Source organism: Lethenteron reissneri, chromosome 36 (assembly GCF_015708825.2).
Source record: "Lethenteron reissneri isolate LAM-NWPU_2019-01 chromosome 36, ASM1570882v1, whole genome shotgun sequence".
Classification (NCBI taxonomy): domain Eukaryota; kingdom Metazoa; phylum Chordata; class Hyperoartia; order Petromyzontiformes; family Petromyzontidae; genus Lethenteron; species Lethenteron reissneri.
This window is the reverse complement of record NC_083814.1, coordinates 11,677,576-11,695,303: the sequence shown is the minus strand read 5'-3', so window position 1 is coordinate 11,695,303 and position 17,728 is coordinate 11,677,576. Positions and strand designations below refer to the sequence as shown.

The 17,728-nt window shown below is 53.1% G+C and overlaps 1 protein-coding gene across 1 annotated transcript in view; it reads left to right on the top strand.

Annotated features, from left to right (window-relative positions):
* EEF1AKMT4 (EEF1A lysine methyltransferase 4) overlaps positions 1-17,728 on the top strand; it is a 48,840-nt gene that overhangs the window by 2,784 nt on the left and 28,328 nt on the right. The gene's annotated exons all lie outside the window — the stretch shown is intronic.

Genomic DNA, 17,728 nt, shown 5'->3' with positions numbered 1-17,728 from the left:
CATTTAGCTGCTACAGCTTTTGAATTCCCAGGTGTGTGCAGGTGCCTATTATACAGGTATGCATTGTAGCGTGTGTGTATAGTAAGGAAAGGTATGTTTATGGATGGACAGGTGTGTGTAATGTGTACCTAGGGTGATGTGTAAACATTGACACTGGGAAGACAAAGGCGGACCGGCGTGGTGCTGGTCATCTACCTCGTGTGCCGTGCCAGCCTTCATAGGTGCTCGCTACCAGCACTTGCCCCAAAAGTCTGTTCATGCTAAAAGGGTCGATCTTCGTCTTTTTTTTACGTGTTATATATAGTTGGTTGTGCATAACAGGCATGTTTATGTATAATGGCTCTTACTGGAATCCGAGGCTGGTTAAATTAAGAGTGTTTGCTATTCTCTCTCGGTATAATACACTCTTTCCACACTCGGGGTGTGGTTTTGGATTTCATAATTTTGGATTCTCTGACGTTTGGGGCCCATGTCTGTCAGATGAAAAGTCTTAATTGTGTATTTAAATGTATTACGTTTTAATAACGTTGATTTTTGTACGTGCTAAAATTCGATAGCTTTAATCATGAAGGCCTAGCCGAGCCCTCGTCATCTCTCGCGATCCTATGATGTAACAAGTCGCCTTGCATTGCCATGCAAAGCTTAATTGAGTAATTTTAAATAACAGAAGTTGGATGATATTTTTTTTACATAACGTTCCATCAGTAAAGTTTTGTTTAATACAAACGTTTGTATATTTTAATAATTTCAGCAAGAGCAATGTCGTCGTGCATCGTGAAAATGGCGCCACGTGATGGCACTTTTGGCGGGAAAAGCACAGGGGATGTAACGCCCCCTCCTGTGACATCACTTCCTGTGGTGTCACATTTTCGGACGAATCCGTAACCCCACAGCATTTTCTAAATCGTCTGATGTTCAGCAGCTAGGGTTGATTTTCAAATTCATGCACAAATCTGGAATGCACCCCTCAGACAGAGGTGGGTTTGTAGTGGCATTTCCAGTAGTGTGTTGTGGTCTGACCTTGTGCATGTGTGTGTGTTCTGGCCTGGCTTGCCTGTCCCACCAAACCCTGCAGGCCAACTCGTGTAAATTTTCACTTCTTTTGAATTGGACATTTCCATCAATCGAGGCTCTTAATGGCCGTGTAATTCCTTAATAACGTAATCAGATGCTTGCCCTATCGGCCGCCCGATGCACAATCAATGCCCTAATGTGATGAGACTTGTGTTTAGCCCTGAGCCTGCGTTTGAGTGAGTGAGGGCGAGCTGGCGAGTGGATAAATTGAGTGTGTGTGGGCGAGCCGGTGGTGAGTGAGCGAGTGAGCGAGTGTGGGTGAGCCTGCGTTTGAGTGAGCGAGTGTGGCTGAGCCAGTGGGTGAGCGTGTCGGCGTTGGTGAGTGAGCGAGTGTGACCGATTGCTTCGTAAAGAGACACGCGTGCAATCGGGCGAAGGACGGATGGGAGGGGAGGGTGGGAAGATGAGGTATGGAGAAGGAGGATGATGGAGGGATAGCTAACGTGAGGCGGAGGCAGGGTTGGGAAATAACGCCCGGTGAGGTTAGGCTGGGAAATCCAACGCAGGTCATCTTAGGCCGTCGCTGCCCCCTCCCTCTTCGACTTGGCACATCCCCCGGCCCCCCCCCCATTCCCTTCTGCTGGTGGGAGGATCATAATTAGTGCGGTCATTCAGTCTCATCAATCAGAGTCGTCCTCGCTGCAGGGTCTCCCCGTCGCGATGCTCGGGCTCGCGGTGCAGTGCGGTGTTTTAATTCCCGTCAACGAAATCGGCCGCGGAAAATATTCGTAGCAACGCCGAAGAGTGGCTTCCGTTATGTGAGGTGAATCGGGTGACCATTATTGTAGGAGCGTCTCCACCACCACCAGCAGTGGCAGGAGAATGGGAAGCCAGGTCACTAAGGTCAATCGCCCCACTCCCACCACCGCAACCCCCAAACTCCAGCATCTTCCAATTGGCCGTGTCTCCACGTGTGCGGTGCAGCTGGATTTCAATTATCGTGATTTCAGACGAATAATAACGATTATGATCTCAACTTGCAATGCGCCGCCGCCACCACCACCGCACACACGGCGTTCGCTCGCTCTCCTGGAGATGGAACGACTCGGAGGTGCGGGGGACGAACCATAGACGAGTGGGAATGGCAGCAGCAGCAGCAGAAGCCAGGCGGTGAGCTGGCACCAATAATTGCCTAAGCTCTGCGGTCCTCTATATATGTTCAGGTGATATCGGCCAATTCATGAGTGTTTACACGTGGAAGGAAAGCGGAGCACCTGGAGAAAACCCGCGTGTGCTAGAGGGGGCAACACTGTCCCATACAGATGAAACAGATGGGGATTAGTCCACACGTGTTGTACCTCCTTCTGACGAGCCAGGGTATGGCCCCTCGACGCTGGATCGCAGGCCACGCGCATAGCTGCCACCGTCAAGTTAAATATTTTTTTATACATTGCGGTGAATGTAGCGGCCTCTAGTGGCTCTCGGAGTAACTCTGAACCCATTTATCTGCAACAAATACAAATCGAAAGAGTCCATGACCGATACATAAATTGCGAGTTTGATTGAAGACCTCAGGCACTCGTCGGCTTTTCAATCTCGCTCGCTCGCTCGTTGTGTGCGCTGTCTAATACAGTCCTGAACAAACTATGAATCGTATATTAAACCACGGTGGTCTGCGTTCCTTTAACAGAGGAAGCACAGCGACACGAACTCTCTCTGTCTGCTGAAGCCCTGGCTCGTTGTGGCAGCAGCAGCAGACCTCGACATTGGCTTCGAGCTCCTGAGCAGATTGCTGCTGCTGCCATCACGAACAGAACACTGTCTCATAACGTCCCATTTGCCCTGGCGTCTCTGCACTGGCACAGGGGAGGTGCGCCATGCATTTGAGTTAAATTATCACGACTTCGCGGAGTCGATATCGATCGATTTTTTTTTCTTGTTCTTTCAAATCACCGCACCCGTTTTTTGTCGTGGCTAATGCGTCTCGTCTGCGTTTCCCTCCCAGGTCTGTTCCGTGTAAAATGGTGACTCCTCCTGTTTCACGAGGCCGATGGGACCAGTTAAATAGATTGTAAATATCCCCCCCCACCACATCCCCATCTGTTTAATCTCCCTCCACCCACTGTCCCTCCTCTCTGCCAGTATCTCTTCCCGCACTTCTCCTCCCCCATCTCTCCCCCCCCCCATCTCTCCCCTACCCTCTCTTCCTCTGCAGTTCTCCCCTTGCCTGGTATGCAGGAGACCGTGGGTTCGATCCCGACCTTGACGCCTGCTGCTGTATATTTGGAGTTTGCGTGACTCTCTCTCCCCGTGGTTTCGTGGATTTTCTCCGAGTGCTCCGGTTTTTCCCTCCGCACTTAGAAACGGCGTTGAGAGTATTTGGCTGCTATAAATTTCCACGCGATAAGCCACTACGTTGGACTATCATTTGTGGCCAGGTCGCTTCTGAAAAATATCAGTTTTGCTTAGTAGGTTTTACCTGGTAAAATAAATAAAGTGTAATAGTTTACATAAGTATGCAAGTTACTATCTTTGCCTTAGAGCTATTTGAGTGACAGGTGTATCCCATGAGGTTCCTAATGGCAGTGTCAAATCCTCTGCGTTGTATTTATCTTCCCGTCTCGAGGTCTCAAAACCTGAAAAGAGGGATGTGCGAAGAAGTGGAAGAGGTGAGATTAATGGGGAGGAGGAGGAGGAGAAGGAAGGAGAGTAGAAGGTGGAGGAGGGAGACAAGGAAGAGTCCTTCACTGTGAGGAGTCTGTCGTCGTCTGGAACACGGCCGGGACGGTTCCCCTGAAACTCGCTCGCTTAAAACTTACCGGACGGTAATTTATTTGGCGCCGAAATCGCCCGATTAAAATGTCCTAAAAGCGCCGAACGTCTAACGGTGAGCGGTAACGGACCCTGGGAGGTGGGGAATGTGGCGGAGGGGTGGGCAGGTGGGGGAGCGGATGGTAAGGAAAGGTGGAACAGCACGATCAAAGAGAGGAGGTGGTTTTGCGGAGTAACTTGGAAGTTGGGAGAGCGGTGGAGGTGGAAATAGGGGGAGCGCGTTCCAGAGGGCGACAGCTGGGGTTGGCGGATTGCACGCGGATTGCCGTGAAGCTTCCCGTCCCGTGGGTGTCGAGGTGGTAGCGTGCCCTGGCTCGCTGGGAGAAGGCGCTACACCACAAAGTGCACATCAGCTGTTCCGTCTGTACGGGATAGAGCGTTGTCCCCTTGCACGCACGTGTGGCCTTTCTCCGGGTGCTCCGCTCATTAATTGGCCGAAAACACCTTAATGTACAGAGGACCGCAGAGCTTTGGCAATTGTTGGTAGTGCCGGTTCCTCGCCGCGTGGATTGCTGCTGGTGCTGCCTTTCCCGCTGCTCGTCTGCGGTTCCCCCTCCTGACGCCTCTCGAGTCGTTCCGTCTCAGCGAGGAGCAAGGAGCGGACGTTGTGGTGGTGTTGGTGGTGGCGCCGGTGGCGGTGGTGGCGGTGGTGGCGGTGGTGGCGGTGGTGGGGCGGTGGTGGGGCGGTGGTGGCGGAGGTGGCGGCGGTGACGCGGTCACAGCATCACTAGCTGGGACGATCGTTCCGTCAGCGAACCACACCTTTAGTGATGTGGGTGACCGACCCTCGCACCTCCGATTAGCGCGTTTGGCTAAGTATGGCGCGAAAGAAGTTCAACATACAACATACATACAGCCTCGTGACTTTATCAGAATCGTATTCACAATTTTTTTTTTATCTGATGAGCTATGAAGCTATTTTTCACAGATGTCTAGTGTAATTAATTTAACTTATCACTTATTTTTCACACTTTAAAAACATGTAATAGTTTTAAATGTTGCGATGATTGATGTCAGTCAGTTTTTAAAAGCGGAATAAAATGGATTGTAAAGTTCTCTCTCCCGTCTTTTACTCTCCTTTCCCTTGATTTTTTATTGTAGCCCCGTCACTGTTATGATTTACACACCGCACCAGGCACTTATTTTAGGCCGAGTCAACCTAGGGGAAGGCCCCAGGATCAGCTGTGACATTTCTCGCTGCTAAGTGGTAAACTTTCACCGTTCCACCCCATTGACCCACAAATAAAAGACAGATTCCCCGTAGAGCCTTCAACATATACTGTTGGGGCAAGTGCTGTTAGCGAGCACCTCGTGAAGGCTGGAATGGCACACGAGGTGGTGGGTGGCCAGCACCACGCCAGGCCGCTTTTGTCTCCCCGGTGGTGATGTTTACATGTCGCACCCAGGAACTCATTTGAGGCGGAGTCGACCTAGGGGAGGCTCAGGAATGGTTCAGATAATCGTCACCGGTGTTGGCCGTGAGCGGGAATCGTACCCGGATTACCGCACCAACAGATATGAACACGTGCAGACGTACGCAACGACCAGCACACGCGTACGCATTTATAACGCACATTTTGTCTTCGCCCCGTCTCCATCTCCCACCCATCACTGAACAAACTGTTGCCGTAGGAACTGGGTTGTGAGGCTGTGGTTGCCTAGGAGACGTTGGGAGTTGTGAGCATGCCGTGTGTGCACGAATCTGTGTGTGCGTGGAGCGGTGGTGCAGCGGTTAGCGCTACGAACCCAGCGACCCGAGTTTGATTGCCGCACGCACGCGGCCAACACCAGTGACGATTATCTGAACCGGTTCTGGGCCTCCCTTAGGTCGACTCGGCCTTAAATGAGAACCTGGTGCGGTGTGTAGACGCTAGCACTTGGGAAACAACCAGATCAACCCCTGGTGTAGCGTGCCGGACTTAATAGGTGCTTGCTAACGGCACTTGCCGCAGTTACACATCGATGCTGCGTCGCATGTGCCGTGTCTGTCACGTGTGCATGTACTGCATATGCAAACACAGATTAGTACGCTGCACTTATCAAGCTTCTGACCTTTATTTAACCGGGTTGAAAGTCCATGTGTAGCTGTGTAGTACATAGTACAGTGGACTACTCGTGCGAACCACATTTGCCAGCTTGTGCTGTACGCTTTATGCTTCCCGCCTTCAACCAACGCGCACCGGTGAAGTATGGTCAAATAACTCCCACGGAGCTGGACGGATTGGCTCATCCCTGCAGAGTTGCGGAGGTTTAAAAAAATATTTTCAAGATAATGGAGCAGCCCTGCAATTGCTTGCTCACGCCACTGCCGGTAGAAGAGGCCTCCGCTAAAGGGCAGCTCTAGAGAGCACCCCCCCCTCCACCCATTTTGGCCTACTCTTCCAAGTCGGCCTGACGTCTTGGAATTTTCAAATGTGTAGTATTTGAAATGCGCGGCGGTGTCGTTTGAAGCAATCGCCAAACTATCTTGCTGCTCATGAGCAGCAGTGACCCTGCCTGGTAAAAACGTGCGACAGTGGGGGCGGTTGGTCCAAAGTTGACCCAACGTTGACCAAACGTTGGGTCAGCGTTGGGTCAACGTTGGTTCAACGTTGGGTCAACGTTGGCCCCTGCATTCTTATGGGTAGTAAAGTAATAACGCTATATCTATGAGGCGTCTTTCGTCGGAGCCATCTCAAGAGTGCACGAAAAATAACTCGTGAAAGTAAACGCGACTGCCACGAATGACGATAATGAAACATGTACCGACAAAAAAACATTTGCCGAATTGACTAAAAGCTAAAGAAATGGGAAGTGTACAGATGTAAGATTTAAGAGGAGCTTTTAAAAAATGTTCGCAGACTGGATGAGATTCGGACGTTCGCGTGAGGCCACGGGGGGGGGGGGGGGGGGCAGCTCGGTCGCCCATCGACCCAAAAGCCTCTCCGTGACCTGGGATCGCAGGGAAGATCTGTCCCCCCTCGACCCCCCCGTATCTTAGAGACCTTGAGGGGACATGGGGACATGCAGAGTGTCTCTGACATAGACTGGGAGTGAGGCAAATAAATAAATGCACGTGTGCTCGCTTCTCGCACGCAATATTTAAAATCTAATTTTTTTTCGGCGTGAGAGCCTTCTGAACTGATATCGGCCCAACGAAAATTCATTCGGAGATTCTGCGTTGGGCGGTGGCGGCGGCGTGAATCTGGGCTGTCGTCCGCTTCGCACGCATTGCAAGACCATTGCACTTTGTACAAGAAGCCGGGGGAAGACAGCGGGATGGAGTTACAGAAGCCAGCTGAACAATTGGACGCAGCTGAGTAGGAGCATCTATTGCAGCGTTCTTCATCGCAAGGCCCGCAGGCCACTGGTGACCCTGGTGGCCTTTAGTGCAGCCCCTGACAATACACAAATGGTGAAAACACTCCCCCCCCCCCCTCCCATCATCATTGTGCTGTCAAACTCCAATGGTTTCAAATGTGTGGCTGCCCTCACACCGATGGTGTATTTTTGGCAAAAGTGGCCTGCCTCTGAAAATGAGTGAAGAACACTGGCCTAATGCAACGTTCTTGAGTAAATATCATGGACAGAGCTAAATGGACGGAAGGCCATGATCGCCAACCACTTTGAGAAAAAAATGGGTAACGGCAGAAAAATGATATAGTTATACGGCAATTCCTCGTTTAAGGCGGTAGATGCGTTCCTGAAAGTGCCGCGTTGAGCGAGGAACCACTGGTACTGAATCACATTTGCACGAACATCAGCCTGCAGCCATCCCGTGTCGGGACAGAAATGAGATGAGTGTACACGCCGCCAATGCTTTTCTGTATCATTCCACGTACCGCATCACCGTACCACTCAGCCACGCAGCTCAAGAAAGTAGTTCGCCGTCGACCGCTGAGAAACCGCGTTTATAACAATGAGCGCGTTCCGCGTTTTAACGGTGCGCGGTTTTCACGTTGTGCGAAAAGTATTTCACGAATGGAAGAACCGCGTTATAGCGAAAACACGTCAGTGTGAACACCGCGCGTTAAACGGGGACTTTCCGTATACTTTGCCATTTAAATGCACGGTGTTTTTTTATCATCAATACAGCATCATCCATGAGATATTGGCTACGGCTGCCAAAACAAGAGAGAGCGATTTCGCGGCGTGTGGCCTGAAATTGCTCGCAAGTTGCACCATGGGACGATTACCGATTAGCTCCGTGAACGCGCACGCATGCACGCACGCACACACAAAGACAAATATCCCCCCCGATAGTCTGAACAGACTATTGGGGCAAGTGCTGTTAGCGAGCACCTACGAAGGCCGGAACGGCGCACGAGGGGATGGGTGGCCAACACCACGCCCGGTCGTCTTTCTCTCACCAGTGGCGATGTTTGCACACCGCACCAGGTACTCATTTGAGGCTGAGTCGACTTAGGGGAGGAGGACCAGGACCGATGGAGATAATCGTCACTGGTGTTGGTGGCCGTGAGCGGGAATCGAACCCGGGTCGCCGGGTTCGTAGCGCAGCGTAGCGCTAACCGCTACACGACGGCTCCCCTTACACACGCGCACGCAGGCAGGCGATCGTGCGTGGATGCGGGCTTTATCGTTGGGGCTCCAGGGCTGGCTGTTTTGTTTTACGTGTGAGCAAGATGACTTGGCCTCTCCCGGCCCCCCCCCCGGCCCCCCGCCATGTGCGTCTATATTTAGCGCAGGCTTGGCTTTCGCTTGATGCGATGAAGGTCGCCGTCTTGACGAGTGTGTGGTGTGCGTATCGGTGCTCACATGTTGCATGTGCTTGTTGCACAAAGCAGTCGCCCTGTGATAGTGATTACGGGCGCCGTAGTGGCGAGATGTGAACTTCCTCGCCTGGTATAGAGGAGGTCGTAGGTTCGATCCCGACCCTGACGCCTGCTGTATATTTGGAGTGTGCGTGTTCTCCCCGTGGTCGCATGGATTTTTCTCCGGGTCCTCTGGGTTTTCCCTCCACATTTAGAATCACACTTTCAGAGTCTTTGGCTGCCATACATTTACACGCGATAAGCCACTTCGTTGAGCTGTCATTTGTGGCCCGGTCGCTTCTTAAAGAGATTGGTGCATGCGCATCACCCCTGCCTTAATAACTTGACTACGACTGTAATAGTACCATGGACAGTTCTCTATCCCTCTCTGTCCATCGCCTGTCTCAGGTTCAGCGGTCAACTCTCACTGACCAGGGTAATGCGGGGAAAGGTGCGACCTGGTTTAAAAACGAAAGGTGAGTGTCAAACGTTGGCCCAACGTTGGCCCAACGTTGGCGTGCGGTTGGAACCGTTGGACCAGCGTTGTGTGTCGCGGTCACGTGGGCAAACGAGCCCGTTGACTCCTCGGCGAGGCAGGAGCAGCGAGTAAGTTGAAAGTGAAGGGCGCGCGAATGAGCGTGGTTAATCTGCAGCACCATCACCTGACTTTAATCTCTGTTAAACCCACCGTTCTAGGGGCCACGTGCGACCGCTTTTTTCTTGTGCCGTTCCCCGATTGCCACTGGGCTTGGATGGGATTTGCCAAGCTTGGATTCATCCTTTAAAGACATTTCTCACAACCCACCTGGGTCATTCGCGCATCTCATCCCACCGCCCTGCTCGTATCTCATCCCGATACTCTCACCTCGTCATCCTCCCTGCATCTCATCGCACACCTCATCCCAAACCTCATCCCCCACCTCTGCACCCCCACTACCTCCCCACACCACCAGCCCACGTGCCATGGGTGCTGATGTAATTTACGATGTGCGAGGAATGGGGGGGGGGTTCAGTCCAGAGTCAGAAGATACGAGTCGTTTGGTGCAGGCAAAGGTGCCCCAATGGTATGGCGCATCGGGGCGACTGCCCCGGGCCCCGCACTTTGGGGGGGGGGGGGGTCCAAGTGGTAGGATTTGGCATAGGGCCCAGAAACCCTCCCCCACCGCTCATCTGGAGGGCACCGGATGCAGGCTTCGTAGACATTTTCCAGGAAAGCGCCACGCGGCGATCAGTCGCTCTGATGGCTCGATCGGCACGCACAACGCGCGTCACGAACACCAAAACACAAAGAACCCCCGGATAGCCTCCAACAGACTGCCGGGGCAAGTGCCGTTAGCGAGTACTCTGCACCCACGAAGGCCGGCACGGCACACGAGGGGGTGGGCTTGCCAACACCTGATCAACCGCCTTAAACAAAACACTAGAAACTTGTTTTTTATTATTTTGCCTGTTAAGGCCCATGTGTCACCACCCTGCAGGTACTCATGTGAGGCTTACTCGACCTCAGCAAGGCCTAGGACCGTGGTGTTGGCCGTGAGCTGGAATGGAACTCGGGGGTTGAGGCGGGTTAGTATGCGCTAATAACCGCTGCACATCACACGCACGCCGCGCTCCTCCGTACACAACACAAGAACACGCACGCACGCACTGCATGCATCGCACACGCACACTCGGAGTTCAAGTTCATGTATTAGGTATAGCCCTGTGAGCCATTCGGCTCTTGAATCGGGTGCAACCGCAACAAACAAAAAACAAAAACACGAAAAAAAAACATCTTAAAGTGAATATGTGACTAAGTGCAAACAGAAATCCAAGAAAAGACAGCAAAACATTGTAGAAAAAACTCACCGTACACCAACGCTGTGTGCAAAAATCCCAGTGGGATGCAAGTCAAACAACAACAACAGAGTGCAACGAACATCCACACCCCCCCACACCTCTGGGGTCCCGTCTCCTCGTGTTCACCAATCAGCAGGTGTCTGCACCGCATGGCTGCGCCCTTCGCACTTAGATAATAATCATAACAACAGCAGCAACAGGTCATCCTCAAGAGTCTTAAGGCTCTTGTTCAGGAGGGTCCTGTGTACATTGGGGGGGGGGCGAGGTGTTGTCCAGTTCCATTGATGAGCAGTTTGACTTCACGTGGGGGTCACTAAGTTGGAGAATCCGGAGGAAAGCGACGCAGAGGTGCAGGGAGAGCATCAGCAGTCGGAATCTTTCTCCGTCCTGGAGGAATCCGATGAGCTATGAAGATTTTTTTTTATTTTGCAGATGTCCAGTAGGGGTGGGTCACAAAGTTACAACAACAACAAGCAATATCAACATCGATAGGTGTGAAAGGTATAGGAAAGGTAAGCAAGTCACCGAAATAAATAATGAAGTGCACATTTTTTTCGATGTTTACACACCAAATGCAAGCTTGTGCAAGGCAGCAAAGACAACAACAACAACGACAGTCCCAGACCACACACACTCCACGCTGCCAAGGCACTTTGTGGCCGAGTCGGGGATTGAACCCAGGTGTCTCGCTTGCTGTGAGGCCCACGGGCGTCATGTGACCACCGCCACCACCACTGTCACCACCGCCGCCACCGCCGCCACCACCACCGCCACCACCGCCGTCACCGCCACCACCACCGCCACCACCACCACCGCCCCACCGCCGCCACCGCCGCCACCACCACCGCCACCACCGCCGTCACCGCCACCACCACTGCCGCCACCACCACCGCCACCATCGCCGTCACCGCCACCACCACCACCACCGCCGCCACCGCCGCCACCGCCACCGCCGCCACCGCCACCACCGTCACCACCGCCGCCACCACCGTGCTGCCGGCCCGAGTCACCTGGCGTGCGTGTGACCTCGTCAGACAGACGGAAGCTAAGGAAGGGTTGAGCCTGGACAGTGCTCGGGGTGGGTCGTCATCACGCACACGCAGGATGGCATTGGTCGCCGTGGGTCTTACTTAGTGGTCCGTTGCCAAAATCCATTGTTGTACGGTACCACTCCTATGCTCCCCTGCCTTCGCCAGCCTGCACTGGCCAGCTTGGTGAAGTATAGCCAAATATAGTCCCTTACCCTCGTGTTGTGCGGGGGGGGGGGGGGTTGGGGTGAGAGGGGGGTGTTTGGGGGGGGGGATGGGGAGGGGGCTGGTGGGCTTGTAAGTCCACTGCTGGATGAGGGCCTGTCCCCGTGGCGTAGGCCGTGAGAGGTGTTTGACCATACTTCATCACGTTGTTGCGAAACCTAGAGGAGCCTGAGGATTTAGAATCTCTCCTAGCTGCCCCCCCTTCCCCCCTCTTTTTTATGCTTCGACCCCCCCCCGCCCACCCCGCCCCCTGTCCCCCCACTCGGGGGTGGGTGGGTGAGGTGTGAGCACATGGACCGGTCTCCCATGGCAACCGCACAGGACTGTTAATGAGGCTGCCTTCTCGGCCTCCGTTGCCATGGCGACTGCGTGTTTTCTAAATCCTGATTGGCTGGTTAGTGGCGCGGTATTTATTTATATGTTTGTGGGGTGTGAGGGGTAGGGGCTGTGTTTGTTTAACTCGGGATATTTTGTCTCTCTCCTCTCCCCACTCTCCACAATCTTTCCCCTCTCTCCCCACTCTCTCCCCACTCTCCCCTCTCTCTCCCCACTCTCTCCCCTCTCTCTCCTCTCTCCCCCATCTCCCCACTCTCTCCCCCCTCTCTCTCCTCTCTCCCCCATCTCCCTCTCTCCCCCCTCTCTCTCCTCTCTCCCCCATCTCCCCTCTCTCCCCCCTCTCCCCACTCTCTCCCCACTCTCCCCTCTCTCCCCACTCTCTCCACTCTCCCCACTCTCCTCCACTCTCTCCCCCATCTCCCCTCTCTCCCCCCTCTCCCCACCCTCTCCCCACTCTCTCCCCTCTCTCTCCTCTCTCCCCCATCTCCCCACTCTCTCCCCTCTTCCCACTCTCCCCTCTCTCCCCCCTCTCCCACAATCTCTACCCACTCTCCCCTCTCTCCTCTCTTCCCACTCTCCCCACTCTCCCCCCTCTCCCCACTCTCTCCCCACTCTCCCCTCTCTCCCCTCTCCCCACTCTCCCCACTCTCCCCCCTCTCCCCACTCTCTCCCCACTCTCCCCACTCTCCCCTCTTCCCACTCTCCCCTCTCTCCCCCCTCTCGACAATCTCTACCCACTCTCCCCTCTCTCATCTCTCCCCACTCCCTCCCCTATCCCAACTCTCTCCTCTCTCCCCACTCTCATCTCTCTCCTCCTGTCTCCCTTGTCAGCATGTCACTCGCTCGCCATTTATTTGTTCACACGTCTGCAGCGTTACATTTTTTTAAATCCACGGCCTTTGGGACCTGCTTCCCACATTTTCCCACGGTTAAGAATACATTAATACATCTGAATTGGTAACAACCAGTCCATGGTCGTCTGTTAATTCTACCCCCCCTCCTCCTTCTTTCTTTTCCTCCCCCCTTCTCCCCCCTCCTCCTCCTCTTCCTCCTCCACCAGATTCACTCAAATATGTTTTATTGAGGCAGAGTAAACGATACGAGTGTCGTTATTTCGTTTATCAAGTTCACTCCCCCCCCATCCCAACCCCGTGGCGATGACCTGGCCACATTTCTCTCGTTTAGCAGATCCCTCCACCACCCGACTTGGGAAAAACAAAATTAATCCGTCACGCGTGTGTCGCACGTTGAACTTCTTTCGCACCGTACGCAGCCAGCCGGGATGCTCAAGAGACAGAGAAGAGAGAGAGCATATTCGAGAAATGCCATGGCAGCATAGGGAGGGTTAAGCAACTCAGGAGGTTCGCAAGAAATTGCGGCAAGACTGGCGAGCGCTGTGGATTGTAAGCAGGAAGCGGAGGTTGAGATGGGTGGAACCAAGGCCGTAATCATAATATATATTGGGGGGGGGCACATCCCCCCCCAATATTAAAATATGCTCAAAATGTCCCCCCCCCCCAATATATTGCTAGCAAAAATATAAAAAAATAAGAATTTTTATGCTATGTAAATAAAAATAACAATTTGCTAAACCTTGGCCACAATATCTGGACTTGTCTTCATTTAACAATGCATGGAATTCTGTTTATATGAGTGTGGTTATAGTTGTGCTTTATTAATCCCTAATTTTTGCCATTGCATACAATGAAACAAGAAATGGTAAAACGTAAAAATAGAGCAATGTAATACAATACACTAGTAGACATTATTGTAATTTTTAAAATAAAAAGTCTATCCCATGTGTTAGTGAATCGGGATCTTTTATTTGTACCGGAGGAATCCGATGAGCTCTCAAGCTCTTTTTGTGCACACATGCCCAGCTCCAAGCTCGTGTGCTGTTTCATTCAGACGCTGTCTCCCCGACAGACCTGGTTTTCACCTGAGGACGGCTGCTTGCGTTGTGGCCGAAACGTCGTGAGAATTATTTTATTATGTTTTATTTTTATTATTTTATTACTTCCCTTCCACGTGACTAAGAAGCGGTGTTCTCCTGCCGGCCTGCGCGACACAACACCGTTGTTCAGGCGGGGCGAGGGGAGTGGGAGAGAGATGGGGGGAGGGGGGTGGGCAGAGAGAGAGATTGAGCGTGGCAAGTGAGAGGCAGACGGAGACAGAGAGATGAAAGGGAGGTGGCGCACGCGTGTGGTGTGCATGGGGAGAGAGGGTGCGGGAGGCGCTCCTAACGAGCCCTTTGCTAACTAGGCCATGCCATGCGGGTCCTCTGCCAGTGTGGTTGCCATAGAGATGCAGTCTCCGATCCCCAGAGAAGAGGGTGGGTGGGTGGGGATGTGGGAGTTTGCATTTTTTATGATATTTTGTGTAAGCAATACTTTTTTTTTTACGTTGAAAAGACGCATAGCTAAAGGAGACTTTGCTTATTTATTTCCATTGGCGTTTTAAAAATAAACACGTTTTTATTTGCAGAGCTGCGTTAATAGGTATTCTTCCGAGGGTGGAAATTTGTCTGGGTGGGTGGTTAGGTGGGTGGGTGGCTGGATGGGTGACTGGGTGACTATGTGACTAGATGGATGGGTGGCTGACTAGGTGGGTGGGTGGCTGGCGAGGTGGGTGGGTGGCAAGGTGGCTGGGTGGCTAGGTGGGTGACTGGCTAGGTGGTTGGGGGGCTGGATGGGTGGGTGGGTGGCTGGCTAGGTGGGTGGGTGGGGGCTAGGTGGGTGGGTGGCTGGCTAGGTGGGTGGGTGGCTGGCTAGGTGGGTGGGGGGCTGGCTAGGTGGGTGGGGGGCTGGCGAGGTGGGTGGATGGGGTGCTGAGTCTAAATGATGAATGAGGCTGAGACAAAGGGGACCCCCCACCCTCTGCCGGGCGGTTCCGTCAGTGACCGCACGATTTCGGCAGTGTCGCTAGGAACTACCACCACTCATTTCGACGGACCAAAGACAAAGATCCCCCGTATAGCCTTAACAGACCGTTGGGGCAAGTCCTGTTAGCGAGCATTGTATGCGCGGCACACGAGGAGGTGGGTGGCCAGCACCACGCCCTGCCCCCTTTGTCTCCCCAGTGGCGATGTTTACGCACCGTACCCAAGGTACTCGTTTGAGGCTGAGTCGACTTAGGGGAGGCCCAGGACCGGTTCAGATAATCGCCACCGGTGTTGGCCGTGAGCGGGAATCGAACTCGGGTCACCGGGTTTGCAGCACGGCGGCGCTAACCGCTGCGCCACCGCTCACCCACACACCCACGCACACCTACGCACACCCACGCACACCGCACCACCCCTCCACACACCCCCACACACCCACGGACACCCACACACACCCACACACACACAAACCCACGCACACCCACACACACCGTACCACCCCTCCACACACCCACGCACACCCACACACACACACCCAGACACACCCCCACACGCACTCCCCCACACACACCCCCACACGCACTCCCCCACACACACCCCCCCACACACACGCACACCCCCACACACACCCCCACACACACACGCACACCGCGCCACCCGTGCAGACACTCTGCGCGTTTGGACAGCGCGATAATGAGATCCACACAGCACGGGGGGCGGGGGGGGGGGAGACCGGGGGGAGGGGCAGATACAGCAAACACACGTGTACACACACGTGTACACACACGCACACGTGGACACACGCACACACACACGTGGACACGCACACACACACGTGTACACACACACGTGGACACACACGCACACACACACGTGGACACACAGACACGTGTACCCACACATGTGGACACACGTGTACACACGCACACACACGTACACACACACGCACACACACACGTGTGTACACACACACCGACACGTTATACACGTGTATATACAAAGACAAAGATTCCCCGTACAGCCTCAGCAGACTGTTGGGGCAAGTGCTTTTCGCGAGCACCTATGATGGCCGGCACGCGTACAAACGTACGTTCACGTGTGCATATTTACATGCCAAGACAACGATCCTCACGTATGTAGGTGTGATAGTGTATGTGGGGAGTGGTGGCGCAGTGGTTAGCGCGCTGCGATATGAACCCTGCGACCCACGTTCGAGTCTTGCTCACGGTCAACACCAGTGACGATTATCTGAACCGGTCCTGGGCCTCCCCCTAGGTCGACTCAGCCTCAAATGAGTACCTGGTGCGGTGTGTAAACATCGCCACTGGGGAGATAAGTGGCCGGGCGTAGTGCCAGCTACCCACCCCCTCGTGCGCCTTGTTGGCCTTCATAGGTGCTCGCAAACAGCACTTGCCCCAACAAATTGTTACGGCTATACGGGGGATCTTTGTCTTTGTTCGTGTGTGTACACATAAGCGGAGATCTGAGAAGTCTGTGGGGGAGCCAGTCGCCTTTGTGTTCCTTGTTAATGTTTATTTTTACAAGCGACTTAATTAATCCACACTTAGTGCGCTCCCAAACACCACCGTTGACAAGGTGCCACAAAGACAAAAGTAAAAGTCTGCCCCCACCCCCCTCCGTATAGCACTCAACAGGCTGCCGGGGCAAGTGCTAGATTTGAAGCTTTCGTGACTGCAAGGATTTTTCGGTAAAGTCACGTAGGGAAAAATAAATAATAAAAATAAATAATAAAAATAATATAAATAATAATCTAAATAAATGTATATATTTATAAATCACATTATTTGATTTCTATTATTATTTCGAATATTTATTTTTATTACTTATTTTTATTATTTATTTTTTCCTACGTGACTTTATCGAAAAAAACTTAAGAGTATGGGGCAAGTGCTGTTAGCTGTTACCTGTTAAGGCCATATACAGGCCGTACACTGAACAGGCTGCCGGGGCAAGTGCTGTTTGCTGTTACCTGTTAAGGCCGTCGTACGCAGCCACAGCCTCCCCCCTTTGTGCGCCATTGTGGCCTTGACAATAACAGCGGTTGTGAGTGGTGTGTAGGGTCCACATGTTTACATTTGCAGCATCGTTCGTGCAACCTGCACCCCTCGCAATCTCTCGGGATCGACAGGAACGATTTGACGGCAGCAGCTCCACGGTGAGCCTGCCGGCGTGACCAACAATTGCCCAAGATCTGCAGTCCCTTGATAGACGAAGATGTTTTCGGCCAATTAATGAGTTTATACATGACCGGTGCTTGCTAACATACAGCGCTTGCCCGCTCACAGTCTCGATACCGTGTATAGCATTCCATGGGTGGAGGAAGACATGGACGTTACGTGTAAAAGCTCACAAGTGTCTTCTTGTGTTTGGTTTAATGCGCCGCATGTTTGTTTACATGCCACGCGTGTTGTGTGTGCGCGTGCACGTATCGGTTAGCGCATCGCGCTATGAACCCGGCGATCCGAGTTCAATTCCTGTTCACGGTCAACACCAGTGATGATGATCTGAACCGGTCCTGGGCCTCCCCTAGGTCGACTCAGCCTTAAATGAGTACCTGGTGCGGCATGCAGTAAACATCGCCACTGGGGAGAGAAAGGCGGTCGGGCGTGGTGCTTTCCACCCAACCCCTCGTGTGCCGTGCCGGCCTTCATAGGGCGCTGCTCGCTAACAGCACTTGCCCCAAAAGTCTGCTGAGGCTTTATGGGGGATCGTTGTCTTTGCGTGTTTATTGAGCTTGCCTCGTGTGATTGTCGATGAAGGGGGTGAAGAGTCCCATCCCTAGCCACGTGGCCACCATGGCT